This window comes from Cucurbita pepo, chromosome 6 (genome assembly GCF_057944985.1).
Source record: "Cucurbita pepo subsp. pepo isolate OVF chromosome 6, ASM5794498v1, whole genome shotgun sequence".
Classification (NCBI taxonomy): domain Eukaryota; kingdom Viridiplantae; phylum Streptophyta; class Magnoliopsida; order Cucurbitales; family Cucurbitaceae; genus Cucurbita; species Cucurbita pepo.
This window is the reverse complement of record NC_141803.1, coordinates 12263936-12274023: the sequence shown is the minus strand read 5'-3', so window position 1 is coordinate 12274023 and position 10088 is coordinate 12263936. Positions and strand designations below refer to the sequence as shown.

General features: G+C 34.3%; 1 non-coding gene across 1 annotated transcript; it reads left to right on the top strand.

Moving 5' to 3' along the window:
• Positions 1-351: 351 nt before the first annotated feature.
• Positions 352-457, top strand: LOC147792330 (small nucleolar RNA R71). The gene has a single exon (XR_015421571.1). It is a non-coding gene; the product is annotated as a small nucleolar RNA R71 (small nucleolar RNA).
• Positions 458-10088: the final 9631 nt, after the last annotated feature.

Sequence of the window (10088 nt, the reverse complement as noted above, 5' to 3'; positions counted from 1 at the left end):
ACAATATATACAAGATTCAGTTGTTGTCTGGGTCATTACTACAGCAGCTTGGACTGGTGCTTTGGTCACTGAGCCTTGTCCAATGCTAGATTTTGTAGGATATTAGTCATCAAAGTTAATTGAGCGTTAATAAAAGATAAAGCTTCAACTTCAAGTACTCCTCGGGTCTTCTTTCCTAGATTACTCCTCACATCAGCCCATTGACATTTATTAGATGTTATTCTTTCTAGGATCTCATATGCTTCATTGCTTGTCTTTGACAAAATAGCTCTATTGGCAGAACCATCCACCACTTGTTTAATAGCAATATTCAATCCATTGTAGAAAGTTTCCATTTGTATAAAATGAGGTGATCCATAGTGAGGACACTTTCTAAGCATTTCCTTGAATCTTTCCCAAGCTTCACTTGAAGTCTCATCTTCAAACGTTTGAAAAGCAACAATTTCATTTCTGAACCGTGTGTTTCTAGTGGTTGAAAAATACTTGATCAAAACTTTTCTGCTAGACTATTCCAAGAGTCAATTGTTCCCGATGCTAAAGTATTCAACCATGACTTATAACCATCCCTCAAAGAATAAGTTAATCATATTTTGGTCGACTCCTTGGAATCTAAATGAGTCACTAACTCCCAAAAATCACTTTAGATGTAGGTGTGGATCTTCTGACGGTAGTCCATGAAATTTCCCAATGGTTTGCAACATTTGAAATATCACCTCCTCCCACTAGGTCGTCCATCCTCCGGTACCTGGCTACCAGATCATCGTCGTGATCGGCATCCAGCGTCGAATCCGCAGTCCGTGGTGTTGCGAACTTTATTGGTTCAGGGGGTGCAGCTGCTGGCGGCGGTGACGGTTCCTAATGCAGGGCTCCTCCTTCTTCCAGCTCAGATGTGGGTGTATATAATAATATGATGTCAAATTCAGAAGAATATATGCAAGTATACACTATAACAAGTAGAAAGTAATAAGTAAATTGTTACGTCTCAGGTTACTTTTCATAATTATTTATCATCATCAAGGTCATGAGATAAAAAGAGGTTGTGGGAACACAATGTTATGTAAAACGAAGGTAATTTGTTTGAAGATCCATCACTGCTAAATAATTTCAATGTTATGTAAAATGAAGGTAATTTGTTTGAAGATCCATCGCTGCTAAATAATTTCAATGTTATGTAAAACGAAGGTAATTTGTTTGAAGATCCATCACTGTTAAATAATTTTACACCAAATGCTGAAATATTTATTTGAGATTTGCAGCAGATAAGAGGCCTAAAATTCTCAAATATGTGAAGGTCCCAAAAGCTTGAAATTCTCTTTTCCTCTTCCGACGGTGTACGACGTGTATGAGATGCCGAAACCCGTCCTTGATGTTTGTACAGACCTCCATGATTCTTTTTGTGGCAAAACACGATGGTTTTGACGTCGATCTTTGTGGGTTTGGCTTGGCCGGAGTTTCAAATCCTACCTCTATCTATCTTACCGACTATTCTCATATTCACCTCTTTCTACATTTTCTTTTTTTTTTTTTTTTTTTGGTGAATGATGCCACTTATCGAGGTGTGGGAGTGCTTGACACGCTCATGACAAGCACTAAGGGGAACTCAAGCCTCATTCACATTTTTCGTCTACTTTTGGGTCTTCTTTGAACATGAGGTGAGGGTCCCTTTCACATGACATACTAGAGTAAAGTTGTTACTACATACATGACGCGATTAATGTGTACCCCAAATATTCATATAAAATATTTCATAAAAGGTGTCATGGGCTCTCATGTTCCTAATAAAATCTTTAAAACAATAATGCAAAAAATAAATCATGTGAAGTTTAAATAAAAATAATGAAAAATAAAAACATTGACCTGAACTAACCTAAGGACTACTAAATAGACATAAATTGTGTCTACCCTACCTCTAGTAACATGGCTTTTGTCGCGGCGTCGCCATCCGTACGTTGATGCCTAACCTATACCCGAAAAATAAGAGTATTACGTAGTTTAAGTAGTTTAAGAAATACGTAGTAAGTAATTGCACATTTGGTGTCTAGAAATACAAACACATGTGACATGATAGGTTCTATTATTTAAAAAATAACATGGCATTGCCTTAGGTAGCTTTCTAGTTCCCGCAGGGGTGGATGTATAGTACTTTGCTACGCACGACCGAACCAAGAGCACAAGGATCGAACTGAGGCCTCATGTACCGCCTAAGCCTGTCTCAATGAATAGCACTCGCTAATGTGCTTTCATACACCATGGAGGGAAAGGGCCTGCGTAACATCATGACGAACATAATTGTCGTAAGTCGTAAAGTACATATTTGTACTAATCATAATAGAAAAGTATCACGATGCATATGACACACAAAAATTCATGAGGTTCCCATGCCTTAAAATAATGACATAAATTTATGATGCAAGTCAAACCTCCATTCCATTTATAACGTAATTATGCATACATAATTCTTATAAAATCTTTCATATACACGTCATAACACATCATAGATTATCATCAATAATAACATATTATTACAACATAGTATAGTCACACTATAGTCTAGCTTATAAACATGGCATAACACAACATTGGATAGCATAACAATCATAATTATGACATGCTCAAGGGTCACACGTATGCGTTATAATACGCAATACAATTCATCCAACCAAGTAAATAATAGAGTCACTTACTTGAATAGGTTAAACAAGGGTTGTTAGTTTATCTTTGGAGCTACTCTAATTTGGTGGTGGCTTAATGGGACATTTTGGAATTAATAAAACTTATAATATGTTGCATGAACGCTTCTTTTGACCGAAGATGAAGCACGATGTTCACAAGTTTTGTAGCCAAGAATAATTATTTAGGGATGATGCAAAGCATGTTGCTGGCTTATTATATAGGGAAGTAGTAAGATTACATGAAAACCCAAGAATAATTGTTAGATAGGGACGTTAAACTTTTAAGTCACTTTTTGAATGTATTGTAGGGTAAGTTGGGTACCAAGTTGTTGTTTTCAACTACATGTCATCCTCTGACGTGTAGAATGATGGGCTATTATTTACAAGAATATTATGTCTTGGGACGAAGTTTGCCATTTGAAGAGTTTGCATATAACAGAGCAATTCATAGTACAACTCATTGTTCTCCTTTTGAAGTTCTTTATCAATTTATTCCACTTTACTCTTCTTGATTTGCTTTCCCTATTCCTTGTAATATTTTTTGTGAGTGAACAGCCACAAGTAAGACAGATTTGATCAAAGTATTGCACAAAGAGGTAAAGGGTTGCTTCAAGAATTAACAAAGAACGGAAGGAAATTATTTTTTAACCCGGTGATTGGGTTTGGATACATTTTCGCAAAGAGCGAGTCCCATCTCAAAGAAAGACCAAGTTACATCAAAGAGGGGATGACCCTTATCAAGTCCTTAAAAGAATTAATAACAATGCCTATAAAATTGATCTTCTCGGAGAATTTTCAGTACGTTCTACTTTCAATATTGTTGACTTGAGTCCTTTTGATGTAGGTGATAATTTTCCTGATTCGAGGACGAATCCTTTTGAAAAGTGGGAAGATGAACACTGAAACATTATATACTTTCAAATATAGGTATATTCTATGAACATTAAATATTATATATATATTTTTTTTAAATAACCTAAATGTACGTATAAATCATATTCAATAAAACCATATTCTTAAAATTAAAAAGAAACCTATTCATATTATAAAATATGTATTTAAAAATAGTATAAAGTGAATGAATATTTTAACAGCCAACTACTACGGAGAAAATGAAGAAAGTTTAGGTGAGGGTCTCGCCCCGTTATGGAAGATAAGTTGTAATAACCAAAATTTACACAACACTTTTAACTAAATGTGTTTCAAAATAACTAAGTACCACTCACTTTGGCTATATTTATGTATATATAAGAGATAGAATCCAATTAGGTTTGGTAAAAAAAGGGTGAACTATCTTCTAGTAGAAAATGAAGTCTCGAAGCATATTCTGTTCAATCGTGTTGGTTGCCTTGGCATCGAACAATATGATGAACTTTTGTTTTGCAGAATCTAAGTTACAATTACCGTTCTCCCGATGGAAAGTGACTATTTTAAATGGGATGACTGCTTCAACTCTAATTGTTCATTGCAAGTCAGCAAATGACGATATGGGCGAGCACGTACTCCGCACTGGAGATAATTACAATTGGAGTTTTAAAGAAAATTTTTGGACTTCTACGTTGTTTTGGTGCCATTTTAGCAGTAAATATGGACAAGTTGATGGAAATGTTTTTTGGCCATGAATCCAACCACTGATTATTTTCATATATCCGAATGAGCAATTAAAAGAAACAAGACAAAAGAGGATTCAATAGGCCTTTAATTACTTCTTCAAAGGCTTGACAATGTACAGGAAGATACAATGTTTTAGTACAAATATATTTATAATATTAGTATACAAAGTCAAGAAGAGAATAGAGTGATAATAAATACCACTTAACTTTAGAAAGTGCTTCGAAGAATTCTTGTCTTTCCTAGTTGAACTACCATTTAAAACTGTTTATAGGTCTTATTTTCTTTCCTTTTCATTTAATAGCTTTTAATTCAAAGTCCTCAGTAACCAACTACCATTATGTTTGGTTAATCATTTTTTATATTTAAAGGCATGTAATGTATAAGTTTAATAATCATTTTTTAATAGAAAAGCCTTATGTTTCTTGGAACCTATACGTGTTATCTTTCTAATTGTTGCGTGAGTTAGGATCTGAGAGTGACCATCATAGATTCAAAGTTAGATGTAACAGTTATTCATCTATCTAAATAACTCTTGGTTGGAATCATTCGTTAAGTTAGCTTTATTTGTGAAAGTTTGTATGGATCGTAGTACGACCTCTAACTTTGCAAATTCAGCATTGTTGGCGCTTGCCAGTTATAGCCTGGAGCCAAAAATTCTTTTTTTCAAGAGTCTATGTTTGGACCAAAGTTCTTCCTAACTCTTACAAACTAAAGCTTCAGAGAGTTAGAAACCCAAAGTTCGTCCATCCCTCACACTATCTCGACGTTCGGTCCAAAGTTCAAACAAAATACAATTCGTTAGGCTTAGAATCCTGAATTTTGTAGTTTAAAGATCCCGTTTCGTCTGGATTTTGACTTGTTAGAGCTTTGGAGAGTTTGAAACTCAAACTTTGTCCTTTGGAAAGTGAGTTAATAAGCTTGACTTAGCAAAACAAGTTATTAACCTATAACAATTTTAGGATAATTATTGAGTAGTTTTTTATTATAATAAGTTTAGATTTGTTATTAAGCGGTTATTAACAACTTGAGGAGGAAGTTTATGAGATCGATTGTACAATCTCCACTGTAGGTTCACACACCCCTGGCCCCTTTCCTTGTCGGGCGAGCATGCTCTGGTAGCTCTCTATGCTGGATACCCGTTAGAAACGATAGCCGTCACGGCAACATTACGTAAAACATAATGAAAGTTATCCTGCCTTGTCCATACCATCGTGAAGGAATACGGGTATCCCCGAATGCATGAGCGCACATTAATGCATGAGGTCCCAATATTTTTCCATTTTCAACATTATTAAATATAACTCCCGCTATCATTTCATTGATATCATACCATTTCTCATATCAGTTATCACATCGTTCATGGTTATATCGGGATTATATTTCATGTTATTTATCGTTCTTTGTGTAATTCAAATTATTCTATACATGCAGTTCACAAGACATAATGTAACATTTTCAAGCTTTCAACATAACGTTTCATAACGCACAAACTAGCTAAATCTAATTATGCATAAAAATTTACTCCTAATGATTTCAATTATCTGTGCCTAATTACGCATAAATAGTTTAAATTGGATTCCAAAAATTTAACTCAAGTCTAATTATGCATAAAAACTTACTCCTGACAATTTAAACTACGTCTAATAATGCATAAAAACGTACTCCCAATAATTTAAACTAAGTCCAATACTGCATAGAAACTTAGTCCCAATAATTTAAACTAAGCCCAATGCGGCATACAAACTGACTCCTAATAATTTAAACTAGGCCTCATCATGCATAAATAATTTAAACTCAATTCAAAAAATTTAACTAGCCAGAAGGTAGTCATACATACAAACTTTGAACGCTTTCTAAAAATTGAAACTAGGAGGAAAGAGTCCGAGCAAATCAACAAAAAATTTGGCCTTGAGACGTCAGAAAGTATACTCTCTGACTGGCTCGAACCGTTCATTTAGGATGATCAAATGAAATGGGGGACCTCCCTTTTTCATAGTGGAGGTCAACCCGCCACTTCTCAGCTTTAGCAACGTGACACAAAGTTTCACTTCTTTTATTTATTTTTTATTGATTTTTTTTCGTTCATACATCATACACGTCAAGATGAAACTTTCATCCTCAAAAGTGTCTTAATATTGAAATTACTCGGGTACTTCTCCTTGATCTCTTCCCTCTGTTTCTACATAGTTTCTTTGGTTTCTTAGTCTTGTAAAGATCGTTTTCCTTGTACATGTTTTTTTTTTCTTTCTTTATGAGCATCACAAATAATCTTTAATGATATTTTTTTACTAAAAAATTTTGTGCCACCTCCGTGGTTTCACATGAGAAAGTTGCAATAGACCATCATTTTTTTTTATTATTTTTTTTTTTAGGAAATCTGACATGAGTTTTTTTTGTATATATCCGTTTCATGATATTAACCTTCGCATTTCCAATTATTATACATATTTTATTTTCGTCTTAATTTGTTACCCTTAAAATGTTAAAACCTAAAATATTATTTAATTTTGAAAGTGTTTTGAGTAGAGTGTGTTTTGAAATTAATTGGGTTTGAGTGAAGTTGTTTATTGATCGAGTTGAACAAAATCTAAATCCAGACAAATAAATGTCAAATGAACGGAAAAGAAGTAACATTCATTGGTCACGGACCAACATATGCACAATGCGGTCGCATGCACAGATATCATGTGCGGCTACATAGGCGCAGAGGCGATTGCATGCACAAAGTTGGTATGAATCTCGATTTGGGTCAAACGCATAGGGTGCGGGTTACGATTTGAGTCGAACACAAGTAGTCGAGTCTGAAATTCATAGCCATGGACAAACTAATTGTAGCCTTCAAATCACTACAATTAGTTTATTTATATTTTCTAATTTCTTTGAAGTGTCCTATTCTTTCCTAGAAAATTGTAAGAAACTAAAATGGTACCATTATAATTATTAAAGAAAGATGCAATTATGCTCAAAGTTTGAAAAAAAAAACATTTTTTTTTAAGGTAATTAGGAATATGCAAAAACTAAAACTTCTAGCTCCTTTCATATGAACCAAGAGACATCAATCATAAAATATGCTTTAATGAAGATGTGAAGAAAATATTGTTGAAATTATGAAAAGATATTTCAATTCATGTCACAGAAGAATAATCAAATTTCATAAATTTTGGGTTGATTACCATTTAGAGAGTTATTGTATTTCATTAATGTATTTTAAGACTTTTATTTACTTTAGGTTACAATTACATCATTGTTAATTATGACTATTATGTATGAATGTTACAACTCTTGTAATGTCTTTAATAGTTTTAGTTTCATTTTAAGGCTATATAGAGCCATGTATGTATTTGTAAGTAGATTTGGAAAATATATAAAAGAAGTATTTTTGCTTTCTTTAGCCAATGGCTAAGTTTATTTGCAATTCTATGTAGTTTAGGTTGCATGTAGAATCGTTCAAGCTCGATATAATCAATCTTGCTTATGGAGTGATTCGAATCTCAAACAAGTGTTCTTGCATTGAGATATTTGATCAACAAGAATCATTCAAGCTAGACATGATCGATCTTGCTTGTGGAAGGATTCGAATTTCAAACAATGTTCTTGCCTTGAGATATTCGATCAACAAGGTAATCCAAATCTTACTCCCCTTGTAGTGACTTCCACATATCATAACATCTCTAGACCCAACATTTCTCGATTACCTACTTCCTCTCAAAATGTTGGGGTCTCACACCTAGCGCCATATAATGCAACAAATTGTGTCATCTTAATAGTCACCTGATAATTAATAAGTGAACTCTATGGGCACAAGTGAGTATCCTAACGGCTAGTAAAATCAATTCTCATGCACATAACGTAAAACGTATTATTCAATTTGAACTATATTCTCAATGCCTCCGGGAGGCTCTTCCAAAATTAAGAAGTAAATTGAACATCCTATTTGACACAACGGAGACTAGTACGCCATGTAATCATACGACTTCCTTTAGATATATCTATGCCAACCTACCAACTGAATAGGTTGGCTTTCCAGATATGAAATGTGTCGATTTTGTCAACCGTATACCATGCCCCATAATACCGTAAATCCTTTTCTTGTTTCAGGTAATTTGGTAACGAAGTTCATGGGTAAATTTTCCCATTTTCATTGAGGCACGTTTAGAAGTAGTAGCAATCCAGGAGGCTTCTGCCTTAATGCCTAGACTTATTAAAACGTTAGGCACTTACTGATGTATTTTGCAATATTTTATTCATCCCAGGCAACCATTAGCATGTCTTCGAATCCTGATACATCTTTGTAGCTCCGGGATAATTCTTATATGTTTTCTCCTGGGCTTCATATTGAATTTTCCTTTTGATCTCATCTGATGGTGGCACATACGGTTTTGCCACCCCAAGCCTCTGCTCATTCAGACTCTTGTTGGCCCATAACCTTAGCAAATAAAGGATCTTTTCTCTAAGCTATAGTGACTTGCTGCTTTAAAGTTGCTTTAAAGTTGAATGGATTATCATCTAAAATTAGTTGTTTTACAAACTAACTTCTGAGAGTGTTGAGAAAATTAAGAAAGTTTAGGTGGCCTAAGCATATTCTTTTTAATAGTGTTGGTTGCTTTGACATCAAACAATATGATGAGGTTTTCTTTTACCGAATCTAAGCAACAATTATGGTTCACCAAATGGAAAGTGACTATTTTAAATGAGATGCTACTTCAACTCTAATGGTTCATTGCAAGTCAGAAGATGACAATCTGGGCGAACACATACTCTGCACCGGGGATAATTATAATTGGAGTTTTAAAGAAAATTAATTTTTGGATTTCTACATTTGTCTTGGTGCCATTTTAGCAGCAAACATCGATGAGTTAGTGAAGATGTTTTTTGACCCGAAAGAGGGAGTTCGTTTAAAGATCAATGTATTCATCATAACTGCACTTGGGCAGGTCGAGACCAAGGTATTTGCTTGTATTTTGTATATCTCAAAGCCTTCCAGTTAATGTATCATTGGAAATGATGCACTCCGACTTTCATTCAATTTCAATAAATAATTTGATGAATAAAAATGCTCCTTATCTTTTTTGAGGTTAAAGTTTAAATTCTAATCAAATTTTCTTTTTCAAATTTTAAAAAATCAATAGTGTCTTCAAACTAATTAGTTCGAATAGGATAGCCCTGACGTCGAAGTACTATCACGGATGAGTTGATAGAAACTTTTTGATAATGCTATGTATATGACGGCGGTAAAAGACACACATGCCAATGGCTCCAACATGACCCCAATAGACATGAAGAAATCTAAGCAAATGGGTCAAATTTTGGACGACATGAACTTGGAGACAAATTCTAGGAAGAGCTAACTTTTGGTTTGTGATCTTTTAAACCTCTAATTTGTCAAAGAGATGGACTCTAGAAAGGATGAACTTTGGGTATCTAACTCTTCAAAGCTCAAAAAGTATCTGAAAAAACTAACTTGTACACAAGCATCGAGACAAGCTCTGGAAAGGACAAACTTTAGGTTCCAAACTCACCAAAGTACTAACTGGTCAAAATCAGAATGAAACGGGCTCTTCAAACCATGAAGTTTAGGTTTCTAAGCCTACTAGATCTAAGTTTTGACGAACTTTGGACCAAACGTCGAGATAGTGTGATGGAAGGACGAACTTTGGGTTTTCAATTCTCTGAAGCTCTAGTTTCGAAGAACTTTGGTCCAAACATCAAGACAAACTCGAGAGAAAATGAACTTTTGGCTCCCGACACGATAGAGTACTAACAAGTTCATATTTCGACGAATTTCGACACAAATGTCAAGAC